The 14,455-nt window shown below is 35.5% G+C and overlaps 1 protein-coding gene across 3 annotated transcripts in view; it reads left to right on the top strand.

The window, feature by feature from the left end:
- Window positions 1-14,455, top strand: part of RAB3C (RAB3C, member RAS oncogene family) — a 301,875-nt gene that overhangs the window by 22,979 nt on the left and 264,441 nt on the right. The gene's annotated exons all lie outside the window — the stretch shown is intronic.

Here is a 14,455-nt window from a genome sequence, read left to right on the forward strand (position 1 = left end):
AGACTTTTCACATATGCTTCGGTTTAATTTGATTTTATGGGTTATGTATATTAAGGTACACAGTGACCCGACTGTTAAATGAAAAAAAAATGTGTAGAATGTAACTGTTTGTTGAAGTATTATTTAATGGAAGCCTTCAAATTACCTTATGAGTTATTGAAAATTTGATTTGTTCAAGAAAACAGTGGCCCCATTGTGTATCTTCTAATACCTCTGTTTGTGGCTGAGCTTTTCATTATAGACCTGATGTGAAAAGAATCTGGACAGACAATAAAGGTACAAGCTGTTGTAATCAAGATATATTGGCTTATGATCATTTTCCATTACTGGAGGCACTGCCAGGAACCAAGTGGCTAAATTAATCATATTTGATTATAAGTAAACATTGACAGTAGACTTTAAAAGTAGATTGTTAGTATTTAAGTCAACCTCATATACACACTGAAGTCTGTCAAAATAAATTACTAAAAAAAAATAGCTATGTTGCATCTTGCTTTTAATTTTCTTTGAAGAGTGGCTTAGAATGTTTATAAGAGCCATTAAAATGTTATAGAACTGAATGAAATTAATGCGTTAGGAAGAATTTTAAATTATTTCATATCAACTGTGTAGTAGGTATATTTAATTCTATATTTTAATCAAAGGTTTAATGAAAAATTAATATAAAAATAGGTAATAAAATTAGTTTACTAGTGGATAAATTTATTTTTATATTTATATTGTATTTTATTCATTGGACTAGATTTTTGAAATTTAAAAATCAAATGTCCAAATTCTATCATAAATTATATGTGTATTTTAAGAAATCAAAGACTACTTTCTGAGGTATATTTAATTAAAACACATCCACTGATTGCATTTAACAAGTAAATTGTTGTTATGATGACCCTCTATTACAATCAGGTTTTCAAATATATATAATGATAGGAAGAACAAAAACTCTAAACATGCTTTATGTATTTTTTACAATGGCAAGTAATGTCTCAGGACCCATACTTCTGAAACATAATCACATTCCAGGTGGCTTTGATATATGAAAATGCAACAAGATAAATACTTGACATTTTTCTTATTTTCCATTTAAAGACTCAATGAACCACATCATCATTTGAGATACATGCCTCCAGATTTTTTTTTTTTTTGGAGAAAACTTAGGTTTCTGAAAATGAGTCACAAGCAAATCCCCATTTTACAGTTTAATCATCCTAAGATATTCTTTTCCCCATTTAAAAATATTTAGTTCATTTGTTGATGTGGAACAAAACAAGCTCTTTAATTGTTGACTTCTTAATTTCCTTATAATTAATTCAAGGAAGCCTTTTAAAAAATTATGTAATGTCATTTAAAAAGCATTTGATGTACTTATATAAATAGCCTGGTGGTCTATTCAAGATAGTTGTCTTTGATATATGCATATTTTCTGAAGAATATTTCCCTCTGAGTTGGTGCAAAATGAGGGATAATAATTGTTTTTTATAGTGACTATTAAAATAATACATAATGATAGTTTTTGATATCTATATTTCCTTTGTGACTAAATAACCAGGAATAGCATTTGGTAAGTGTTCCAGATGATGGGTTAGAATTTTAATGCAAGAGATGGTCATTTTGTTTTTTCTCATTCAGTGAGTCCATAAATCCTGAAGGCCAAATGAAATGGGGGATAGCAGTGCTCATGACTTGAGGGCAAAATTCTGATGAACAGTTGTCATTTGATTCAAGAGCCAGAATGAACAAATTCCAGGTTATCTAGTACTTTGTTTGTGTCAAGCACTATTCCTTGCATTCAGATGTCAGTGTGTGTGTGTGTGTGTGTGTGTGTGTGTGTGTATGTGTGTGTGTAAATGAGAGAGAGAGAGAGAGAGAGAGAGAGAGAGAGAGAGAGAGAGAGAAATACAAAACAATCCTAGAGGTTGCCATTACCCTAATTACAGGCAAGATACTGGAGCTTATTAAGATTCAATAACTTTTCCAACATGACAGAATCAAAATCTGCCAGATTTCTCTCTAGATAGCGTATGTTCTTTCCTCTATTATTGAATTCCTCAAGAACACACACAAGACACACAGAGGTGATGTAAAGAATGAGGGGTACTATTGATATGACATGATTCATTCATTTGGTTTAGAAGAAAGAAAAATTGTCCTGTTTGTAAAATAAGGTTGTATATACTAAACCAAATATTTGAGAAGGGCCAATGTTTTAAAAAGTGGTTTGCTTTCTGTCTCCTGAATTTAAATTTCTTGTAGGTTTATTTATTCTCTTGCAGGATCAAAATGGAACCCATTGTCTCTGATTAATGCTTAGTCTTCAGTGTTGTTATCTGGAAGCTTGCTGGGTCATCTTATAAGTGTACAGTGTCTGACTATTTAGGAAACCAAAGAAAATCATTTATCCAAAGAATGGAGCAGAGGCAAAAAAAAAAAAAAAAAAAAAAAAAAGAAAAGAAAAAGAAAAAGAAAGTTATCTAAAAACGAGTAGGATTTAAGAAAGAATATAGGTATACACTGAACATGAAGCTGAGGTAAAAACTATAATAGATATTAAATACAGCCATATTTTATACAAAAACAACTTACAAAGGATTAAAGTCGAAATATCACTGTTTCATTTGGCTATGGAAAATACATGACATTCTTGCATTCCATTATTGTTGATTCATGACCAAATCTAGCCTTGTGATGATCCCTTTATCTTTATCAGAAATGGAAATTTAGTCCTCATCCCTTATAGAAACAGAGAAAACTTCTAGTTGACATTGGAGAAACAAGGACTTCTTTCCTATTCTATTTGAACAAAATCTGGAAGTTTCCACCTTTCTTCTGTAAAGGAAGTGGAGGATAGAATGGGGAATTACCTGTAGCAAACAACAACAACAAGAGCAACAACAACAAAACAAAAAACAAAACAAAAACCAAAAAAAACTTCTGTGATGTAAGAATCATTTTCCGTTTCCACTTTTTCATTCTGAGAAGTTGTGGATTTATTACATGGTAGAACCACAGTTTTTCCTGCCATTCTACGCTTATATCGGAACTGAAAATTCCTTTTCTGACCATCATATTCCAAGAAAGAAATACATTTTTATGCTAAGGAATGGGTTTTCCTGGGACTGTTCATACACTCAACCTAAGTATAAACAATTGTGCCACCTCAAAAATGTTGTATAGGTAAAAGATTTTCCAACCATTTTCTCCTTTTTTTCATTCATTCATTGGGTTCAGAGGTTCTAGAGGAACCATCTTAGTAGGGCACCATGACCTGTGAAGATGAAACCTTTTAGTTTTATTTTGAATTATATAGACCTTAGCATTTTTCATTTGTTTATTTGCAGTTTATGAGATATTTATATACATTGAAATGCACAAATCTTAAATGAACAATTTGATGAATTTTGATAAATGGATATATCTATGTAACACACACCACTATGAAGATATAGAACATTTCCAATCAACCCCAAAAGTTCTTTCATTCGTGTTTTTTGTTGTTGTTATTGTTGTTAATCCACTGGCAAAAAAAAGCTTTGACTTTTTTTTTTAAATCATAAATTAGTTTGCATTATTCTAGAACTTCATGTACTTCTGTGAAACATACAATATGAACATACAGTAGCACATACACTATCTACCCTTGAGTCTGGCTTATTTTGCTTAGTATAATGTGTATGGGATTAATCTGTGTTGTTGCATGTATCAATAACCGTTCCATTTTTTTGATGCATATTATACTTTTGTTATCAATCTACCAAACTTTTGAAATCCATTTTCCTGTTGGTGGATTTTGAGGTAATTTCCAATTTGGGACTATTATGATTAAGGCTGTAAACATTATCAAATTAGTCTTATCTAATAATATGCTTTCATTTCTTTTGGGTAAATAGCTAGAGGTAGAATTGGTAGGATAAAGGGTAAGTGTACATTTAGCTCTTTAAAAAATGTCAAATCTTTAGCCAAAATGGTAGTACCATGTTACATTCTTATCAGCAGTATGTGAGCATTCCAGTAGCTTTACAATCCTAAACAACATATGGTGTCAATTGTCTTTTTAATTTTGGCCACTTTAATGAGTGTTTTGTGGTATCTCATTATGATTTGAATTTGCATTTTCCTGATGACCAGTGATTTGGGGACATTTGCATCTGTTTACTGGTCATTTGTATATCTTCCTTTGATAAGTGTCTGTTTAGCCTTTTGGTCTTTATGGAGAGTTGTTTTATTATTTACTTGCAGGTATTTATGTAAATTTGCCAGATATATGTAAATGTTTATATATATTTAATTTATTAATATATATTAAAATATATATTAAAAATATTTTCTGCCAGTCTGTAGCTTTAATACTTAATAGTGTTTTTTGATGAATATGCTTTTATTTTGATGAAATATAGGTTATTAATTATAGGTGGGGTTTCTATATATGTATCTCGACTCTACACTTCCTTTGATCTGTTTATCTTGACTATGTCCTGAGACCTTGCTGCATTTATTTATTTTTAGTAGGTTTTTCTTTTAGATTGCTTAAGAATTTCTACATAAACAATAGCATCATTTGCAAATAAAGGCAGTTCTTCCTTTCCAGTGATCTCCTTTTTTTTTTTTTTTTCCTATCTCATTCCATAGTGTAGGCCATCCAATACAATGTTGAGTAGAAATGATGAACAGACCTCCTCATCTTGTTCTCATTCTTAGGGGGGAAAGCCTTCCATCTTTCACCATTAAGTATGAGCTCAGCTATAGTTGTTTTGTTGTTATTGCTGTTGTTGTTATTTGTATGATACCCTTATTATATTGAGAAAATTTCTTTTGATTCCTCATTTGTTGAGAGTATTTGTTTTTAACATTAAATGGGTGTTGAATTTTGTCAAAACATTTTTTTTGCATCTATTGTGGTGATCACTTGATTAATCTCCTATATTTTGTTGGATTCTATTGATTGACTTTTTTAGTTAATCTGTCATTCCTTAGATAAACCCCTGTTAGCTACGATGCATTGTTTTTTCTATGTATTGCTAGATTCAGTGTGATAATATTTCTTTTGGGATATTTGCGTTTAACTTAATGATGGATATTGGTGTATAATTTTCTTGTAATGCTTTTATAATGTTATAATGTTGGAATTATGCAGGCCTTATAAAACAAGCTGAAAAGTGTTCTTTTCACCCGTGTTCTGAATGATTTTGATATCTAAGATTGGTCTACTTTGATTCATAGAGTGTTTGATAGAGTTCATAAATGAAGCTATTGGAACCTAGAGTTTACTTTGCAGGAAAAAAATCTTTAAACAACTTCAACTATCAAAATATATACAAATATCTGTATCATTCAGCTCTTCTATCTATTTGTCATCTGTAATTTATCTCCCTTTCATGTGTTGTTGTAGGAAGACTAGCTACCATCCCCCTTCCAAAGTTATCTATGGCCTAATCCCTGGAACATATGAATAAATTCTGTTACATAACAAAAGGGACTTTGCAGATGTAATGGATGTTATACACTTTAAAGTAGGGACATTAATTTGGATTATCAGCTGGGTCCAGTCTAATCACATGAGTTGTTAAGAGCAGGGATCTTTCTCTGGCTGTAGTCAGAGAGATGTGGCACAGGGACAGTCAGAGATTTGAAGCATGAGGCTTGTTGCTTGAAGGTGAAGATGTCTATATGTCAAAAAAAAAAAAAAAAAAAAAAAGGTCTCAGTCCTACAACCACAAGCAAGTGAGTTCTGCCAACAACTTAAATGAGCTTGGAAGTTGGATTTTCCTCAGAGCCTCTAGGTAAGAACCCAGCCCTGCCAACGCACTGATTTTGGCTTTGTAAGGCCTGAGCAGAGTGAGCAGAGGACCCAGCTGAGTCACACTATGTCCAGACTTCTGACTCAAATAATGACTGGGTGTTGTTTTAAATATCCATTATAGCAGCAGTTGAAAACTAATTCTGCATGTATAATTTGTGTTGGCTTTTCAACTATACATGTTTACATTTTTTTTTGGTGTTTATTGTAAGGATTGTAATACGTGTCTGCAACTTGTTATATAGTCTAGTTGGTATTGTATTACTTCACATAAAATATAGTTACTTTCCAATAATATAATTTCATTCACCTCATTCTTTGTGAAATCATGTCATATGTGTTACATCTGCATTTGTTACAAGCCCTCAATACAGTTCTATATTTTTAGCTTTAAACAACCATATGCATTTTTGTTAATTGGAAGAATGCAAAAGAAACATACGTATCTGTTTTTATGTTTGCCCACTACTTATTTGTTTTACCTGGTGCTTTTTCTGTAGATTTGAGTTTCTATCTGGTGTCATTTTCTTTCGGCCCAAACAACTTCCTTTAGCATTTCTTGTGGTACAGATCTGCTGACAACAGATTCCCTCAGTTTTTGTTTATCTGCCAATGCTTTTTATTTTGCCGTCATTTTTGAATGATAGTTTTGTTGCATATAAAAGTTTTGTTGATTTTTTTTTCTTTCAGTATTTTAGGTTATTTCATTGTCTCCTGACCTCCATCATGATATGAAGTCAGCTGTTTTTCGTAATACTTTATTATGGTATTTGTCCTTTTTTCTGTTTTCTGTTCGACTTTGAAGAGTTTGCCTATGGTCTGCCTAGATGTAGTTTTCTTTACGTTTAACCAGCTTAGGGATTGAATGTGGTTCTAATGCATGTAAGTTCATGTTTTTCACCAAATTTTAAAAGTATTTATGTATTGTATCTTCAAATATTTTTCCATCCCATTGCAAATGTTTATTTATTTTTGAGAGAGAGGGAGAGAGAGCATGAGCAGGGAAGGGGCAGAGAGAGGGAGGCAGAGAATCCCAAGCAGGCTCCATACTGTCAGTGCAGAGCTCAACACAAGGCTTAAACTTATGAACTGTGAGATCATGACCTGAGCCGAAGTCAAGAGTCAGACACTTAAGTAACTGAGCCACCTAGGCACTAGGCACCCCCCCCCCCATATTTCATCTGAGACTCCAACATCTATATTAGATTTTAGATGGTTCCCAAAATCACTGAAGCTCTTCTATTTTTTTTCTTTCTCTTAAATGTTACAGTTTCTGTTGATTTATCTTCACTAACTCTTTTGCTGCCTGTAACCTTTTGATAAGCTCCTTGAGGTACCCTTGAGGCACTCTTCATTTCAGTTACTTTTGGCTCAGTGTTGGCTTCTTTTACAATAGAAACATACTGTCAAGAAAAGATACATATAAGCTCTTGGGGTGACATGTTTGGATATTGGAAGGTTTAATAGGGTTTATTTCTGGTATGGTGCAGAAACCAAAAAAAAAACAAAAAAAAAAACCCAAAAAACAAACAAACAAAAAAACTACTGTGAGCTGCTCATTGAAATGGTGAGATAGAAATGTAAATAAAAATATTAGTGATTTAATTATTCCTTGTAGATTACTGGCATGAAATATAAATGAAGGAAATTTATTTTGTGTATTTTGTATAATTTGTTTATGTAACCATAAATACATTTACATTTTAATTTCTATCATTTATATTTCTATTCATCATTGCATTTGTGATGCTGCACTTTTTTCTTTGTGTCTTGAAAATAAAATTGTGGGCTTTATGACACTTTCAAAAATTTGAACAAAGTGCAAAATTGTAAAAATAAAATCATTTTAACAATTGCTTTATTTTGTCAATGAATATATTCCTTAATAGCTTCAACTGTGCAGAAGCAAAATGCCTTTTCAAACACCAGCACGTTTCAGATTGGTTTACAGCTTTATGTCATTTTTTGGGGGGTTGTGAAATATTTCTATCCATTAAATGATGAAACCATAGGAGTGAAAGTTCTAGGTTTTCATTTGCTTACAGAATCGTAAAAAGATAGGGTCAGGGTTTCCTGAGCAGTTTCCCTGCTCTCCAATAAGTTGATTGGATTGGATCCCATATTAGGAATTTTGATCTAGCAAGCCTAAGAGTTTTATTTTGTGCCTACTTGACCTCCTGACTGAGGAAAACCTGGCAGCATTGTCACTTAGCTTCTACACCCTCAGCTTTTTATGTCCGGGAACCCAAACCATAATGTGACTTTAAGAGGTGAGGCAGTGAGGGGCACTTGGGTGGCTCTGTTGGTTGAGCGTTTGACTCTTGATTTCAGCTCAGGTCATGATCTCATGGTTTGTGAGTTTGAGCCCCGCATTAGGCTCTGTACTGACAGTGCTGAGCCTGCTTTGAATTCTCTGTGTCCCTTTCTTGCTGCCCCTTACTTGCTCTCTCTCTCTCTCTCTCTCTCTCTCTCTGTCTTTCTGAAAACAAACAAACAAACATTATAAATAAAAAAGAGTTGAGGCATTGAATCTCTCATTGTTAGTCTGCCTGCTCTTAGTCTAACTTTAGCCCATCAAGGGTGTTAGTTGTTAGTCATACAGTGGCTAAGATGCATGTCTGAGTCTCATCAATTAGAAAAACTTGCAAGCCAACACTGAGGAATAAGTTCTGTTCAAATGGCCATAGCTGCAGCAGCTTTATAGAGCTTCAAGAAAGAATACATGCACCAATTAGCAAAATATGACCCTCACATGATACTCATCTATGATGTTAGCAATAAAAGATGGTTTTTCTTTTGAATGTTGTAATTCACTGAACACCTGTTTGAGTGGTAGGACTGACGAAAAGGGACAACTGGAACACAGTACACCTGTGGATGTGAATGCTCTTTTGTAACTGTGCATGGATGAGCCTGTCCTTTGTAGCAAATAATAGTAGCAGTAGCTTTTGAATGAAAAGCAGGGATGATTGTAACTAGCAAAGGGGCTTGGGAAGTCATTCTAATCGGTGAACCTGCATGACATAGAAACACAAATACATAAAATAATAACCCACCCAGCTTCCCAAGAATGGTTCAGATATTTCCTTTGTGTCATAAGTGCATGTACAATGGGGTGTTTGCCCCTTTACATGACCTACCTTGATGAATGGAATAAGAGAAGAGAAATGTTAGGATTTGGAAGGAATCTGTAGCAAATCTCTGGAGGTATTTTTCAAGGCTTACCTATTTAAAATCATTTTTAATGTTTTTGAAATGTTTATTATTTTTAAAATGGTTGATGTTTTAAAAATGTTTGGTGATAAAAATTCCTTAGAAAATACATATATTAATATTAAGATTTAGGCTTTTTTTCCCCAGTGGGAATGTTTAGAGTATTTTGCTAGGTATTTTTAGAAGAGTCTTTTCACTATACCACAGAGTACTGAGTATATTTATTCTGTTTACATTTTATTTTCTTCTCAGGAAGAAGTGCTCTTACAAGAGACATTCTTTACCTTGTGGTTTCAACTTAGACACTGGCCTCCTGTAGCTGTCAGGTGCTTTCTTATGGAGTTAGGGGAAGTAAAGTCCACTTGTGTGTTATTTTTTGAATTGACTGATAGAGAAAGTCAAGGCCACCTTCATCAGAGCTGGGCGGCACACAGCCTCATTTGCTCTGCAATTTGCTCTGCAAAATTGATTACTGCTTCTTATGATGCCATTCTTCCTCACACTCTGACAGAGACTTCCCAGTGAGCATCACTGGCCTTAGAAGGTTCTGGCTCTTACCAGGGCTAAGATAAGTAACAGATTTCTCAGAAATCAGCTTACCTGGGCAGACTGGGCCTTCTTAGAGTATAGGAATTTCTTTGCAGAGTCAGCATTATGGGGATGAGATCTGTTGTCGCTATTGGCAGAAGGGGTTACTAACTGGTGAAGACAGCAGCAGAGAGTGCTAGGATCCCATTTTCCACTTCCTCTGGATCTCAGCCTAAATGTCAGATTACTCAGTCTCCTCTTTTGTATATCCCTGAGGCCTTGACAATGGACACCTACCCTGATTTCCATGTGGAAATTTGTTAATCCAAAGAATGCCAAACTGTCTGGTCAAAATAATCATATGGGATACTTTAAAAATTATAGATGCCTGGGCTGATACTGAATATTTTGATTCTGCAGAATTCAGGTACAGTTCCCCGGTTTTGGAAATCTAGGATCTAGTATATCCTATGAGAATCTCGTTTTGTGTTCCTGAATGAAAATGTATCCAACTAGAGAGAGCAGGTATTTGAGAACAACATGTCTGCTATTTTTTGCTACCAAGAAATGATGAGAAAGCTTTATGTGTATTTTATCCATATCTGTGAGAAAAGTTTTAAGTGGTTCTCTACATTTTATTGCTAAGAGAGAGTCACTTTAATTTGTATAAATTGACAGATTGCCATCTGCATATAGGAAATATGAATGTCAAGAATATTTGCTGATTTTAAAATATTTAAAACTCAATTTTCTTTAAAAAAAAGTTGCATATGGGGAAGATGGTTTCTTGGCTATGTGGGGCTTGGATTTTCAACCATTTGTCTTGTTTGCATGCCCTAGTCTGGGTAACCAACCATCCCAGCTTTCTGGGTTTTAGCACTGAAAGCCCTGCAATGTCCCATGAAACCTCTCAGTTTGAGGAAAACTAGGAGAGCTGGTCACTGTAGCCACACCCCATAATCAGGACACTTGCCATCTCCATTCCCAAGACCATTTCAGATTCTGCACATTAAGGTTTTTTGTGCAGGCCTAGGAATCCCTCTTCTCTAGTCATTCACTTCCAAATCCCAAACTTTTGTTGCTCTTGCTTTTCTATTTCTCTTTTTCTATATGGAATTTTATTTTTATGAAAACCTGTAGTCATTGTTTTAGAAGGTTTTTGGGAAAAGATGGAGATAACCAGATTGTATGTAAGGTACTATATATATCTATACCTGTATCTATATCTATATGTATATATATGTATATATATATATATGTTTATGTTTATATATGGAAGCCTTTTAATGATTTCTGACCTTGAAATAATGATATTGTGACTTAAAAACTGTTATTATTGAAATATAGTTAAATGTAACATTGTATAAATTTAAGATATATAACATGTTGATTTGATACATTTATGTATTGTAATATGATTACCACTGTGGAGTTAGCTGACAACTTTATCAGGTTATACAGTTGCCATTTCTTTTATGTGCTGGTAACAATGAAGATCTAGTCTCTTAGCAACCTTGAAGTTATGTTACAGTATTGGTGTTTATAATAATATTGTGGGCTTTGGTGATTTACCAAATTTAATATCAGAAATTAAGGTGAATTTCACTTAAAACCAACTCCAAGGCCACATAAGAGGAGAGTTTCCCTATCATTCAAGTTCCTGGAGCTTCCTTTCTCATGCTTTTCATACCATGTATTACTTGAATTCTGCCCCCTTATTAGTGCAGACATGAAACTCAGGTCTCTCCCAGTTTCTACAAAAGCTCATTCATACTCAAGAGTTTCATGAGTTTAGGAATTCTCTACAAGTTCCTGGGCAGCTGCAATGTCACAGGAGAGGTCATATCACAGGGCATATGGCCATTGGCCACATACCCCTCCCTGCAGCCTTTTAGACCACAGAACACTTCTGTCTGTGCTCGGGTCTCAGCTTCTGTCCTGAGAGGCATTTTGATGAGTGCTATTTGTTCCATGTCATAATATTTTAAGTGAAAGAGTAACATGTTTATCTCAGCAATTATGCAGCTCCACAGAGTGGAAGTGTTGGGTGTCAAACCTCATGCCCTCTAAAGTTAGGAAATGAGAGGAAGCAAATTTCACAAAATTGACCATTCCCATTTTCAGAGAGTAGTGCCAATGTGAGTTGGAGAAGAAAGTGAATGGGTTTGATCAAGGATATAACACATGCCAACAATTTTACTTTGATGATCTTACTATAATTCCTCTTTCATAGGTGAGGAAATTATAGCTTAGCATACCTAAAAAAATAACAAAAAATTTAAAATCGTGACCAAGTTTATGCAAGTAGCAAAATCTGGGATTCCTTCTCAGGCAGCCTGACCACAGAGTATGTGCTCTTTACCCATATTCACATCACACGAAGACTATAGTTTTCTTTTCACAGATGCATCTGCATGCACATAATTTCAGAACTGCTAGAAAAGAAGTGGAATTGTGTTTTCTAACCTTCCTTCATGCTGTGATTTATAAGGCATGAATTGCTGTAGCCGGACTCATCAGGACTGCACTCATGACTGTCTGGCTTCAGCATCCATGAGGATGTGCAGGAGCCGCTGGGACCAGGGCTGTGCTTCTTTGCAACTGTCAGGATTGCATCATAAGACTCTGGAGAGCTCTCCCACTCCTGTGGTTCTCGCTTCCCAGAAAACCTTGCTCACATTCTTCTATGGCCTGGGCATCTCCTTTACTGGGCTGCTACCTGGCCTCTGTACAGGCTCTCTTTCCCTCTGGGAACCCTCTGTAACTACCAGGATTGAGGTAGAGAATGGGTGGAGAACGCTGGTCTTTGATACTAGTAGGAATAGTTTTTACATGCTTTGATAAACTTCATTTTTCTTGACACTGTAGCAATACATACCTAGACTTCCTAGAAGATTCAAAAACCATTATAATTAATTTAAAAATATATCAAATTGAAGTCATGCCTTTGTTCAACAAAGGAATGTATTTTTTTTAGAAGCAAAGAGAAGTGTCCTTACCTCTTTGAATATTCTCCTCTGTGGTAGAAATTGGAGGCTTGTTAGTTTGATGAAGAGAAGGGTGAACTAGCTGAACCCATATGTCTGTAACTCTTGAAGAACACATTTGGTCCAGGTAATGAGGGCTCAGTATACAGACTGAGAGAAATCAAGATAACCTATTGGAAAACCAGGACCTCCTACTTAAATTTCCTCTCAAATACACTTAGTTTCCTCAAAATGGGGATAATGACTTTGGGTTCTTCTCCGGTAGCTAAGGAGCTTGGAAGTTGTCACTGCAATCCTCACATGAGGAAAAAAAAAGTTGGGGCGCCTCGGTGGCTCAGTCCATTAAGTGTCTGACTTCAGCTCAGGTCATGTGTGCTGACAGCTCAGAGCCTGGAGCCTGCTTCACATTATTTGTCTCCTTCTCTCTCTGCCCCCTCCCCCTCTTGGGCTATCTCTCTCTCTCTCTCTCTCGAAAATAAATAACATTAAAAACTAAAAAAGAAAAACAAAAATCTAAAAAAAAAAGTAAAACTTACCAACTCTTAGATTCACCAGAGAATTGAAGTCATGGAGAAAAATGCTCCCCTTAGATTGGAGGGACAGATAACCTGATAAAGAGAATCACAAATTTCTGGAACAGAAACCTTCATGGGAACCAGTACTGAGGTAGGAAAACATGAGCTGTAATTGGTGGATTGCTGGTGCCTCACTGTGGACAAATCCAAGAGATAAAACCTCTAGTGGGTGCAGTTTGGTGGGGCCAGTGGGGGGCACACTTTGGTGAATTTTGCCTTCAGAACCCCTGTCAAGTTCTCACAGTGAGGATTAGAGAAAATCCCCTCATGCTTCTGGCAGGAGGAGAGAAAAGAAGCCCTTTTTAAATACACACAGTTTCTCTAATATGGGGGTACTAATAGTGAAATCCTGGGGGAGTAACAGGATTAGGTGTGATAATATATATAAAGCATATAGTACAGTGCCTATAAGGGCTGTTACTGCAGTCATTTTACCATCTTTCCGTACATAAGCTGAAAGTTATACTCTTCTACTAGAGAAGCTGTGCAGGAGATAGAGATTCAGAAATGGGCTAAAAGGAGTGTTGTGAAATTTAGACTAAGCAGTACCTTTAAAATACACAGTGATTTGCATCTTGGAAGCATTACTATCATTTGGCATACCATCATACACATTCTCCCTTGAGTCCCGTGAAAGAGTAATTCACTCCTGCTGACAAAGAAAAGAGACCAAGGCAGTTTCTGACTGCTGCCCTACTTTTCCAGGCCTTTCCCTCAGAGCTGGGGTCAGTGTTGGAATTATCCAGTGCCTTGGCTGCTTCCAGTTTCCTGGACAGCATCTTCTCAGCTAAGTGGTGCTGTGTCCACGGTGGCATGAACAGTGTTCTACTGCTTCTCACCTGGCTCATTCCAGAACAAACAGCAGCAGACACACACATGGAGAAATTGCTGGCCAGAGACTGCCTAGAACATCACAATTCTGGTCCATTCAGAGAGAGACGGGAAGGCGACAAAGTGCCCAGACCGGGACCTTCCCCAGGAGAAACCACCTGGGGACCAGATGACGGACATTTGGGAATCTTAACTTTTCATATTTTCCTTATTGGTTTTCAAGTTTTAGTCTTGACTTTAGAGCTCTCAGGAATAGCTCTTCTTATTTTTCTTTTTTTGCCAGGTAGCAGTGATTTAGATTTGAAACTACTTTGTGCATTTGTGCCCTTAAATACATCTGCCTCATCCTTGCTTTTATCCTTCCAGTTTCAGAGAACTACATGTCCTTTTCTGTATAATTTATCCTCCTTCATCTTCCCACTGCCCCTCAGGCTGTTATCAGTAGTAGTAGTGGGAACACAGTAAACTTAAAATGACTTGTTTTTGTGTTTCTCATGAGATCCACAAAGTGGCTTAGTACAATTTAGATT

The sequence above is a fragment of the Panthera uncia genome (assembly GCF_023721935.1).
Source record: "Panthera uncia isolate 11264 chromosome A1 unlocalized genomic scaffold, Puncia_PCG_1.0 HiC_scaffold_17, whole genome shotgun sequence".
NCBI classification, from domain to species: domain Eukaryota; kingdom Metazoa; phylum Chordata; class Mammalia; order Carnivora; family Felidae; genus Panthera; species Panthera uncia.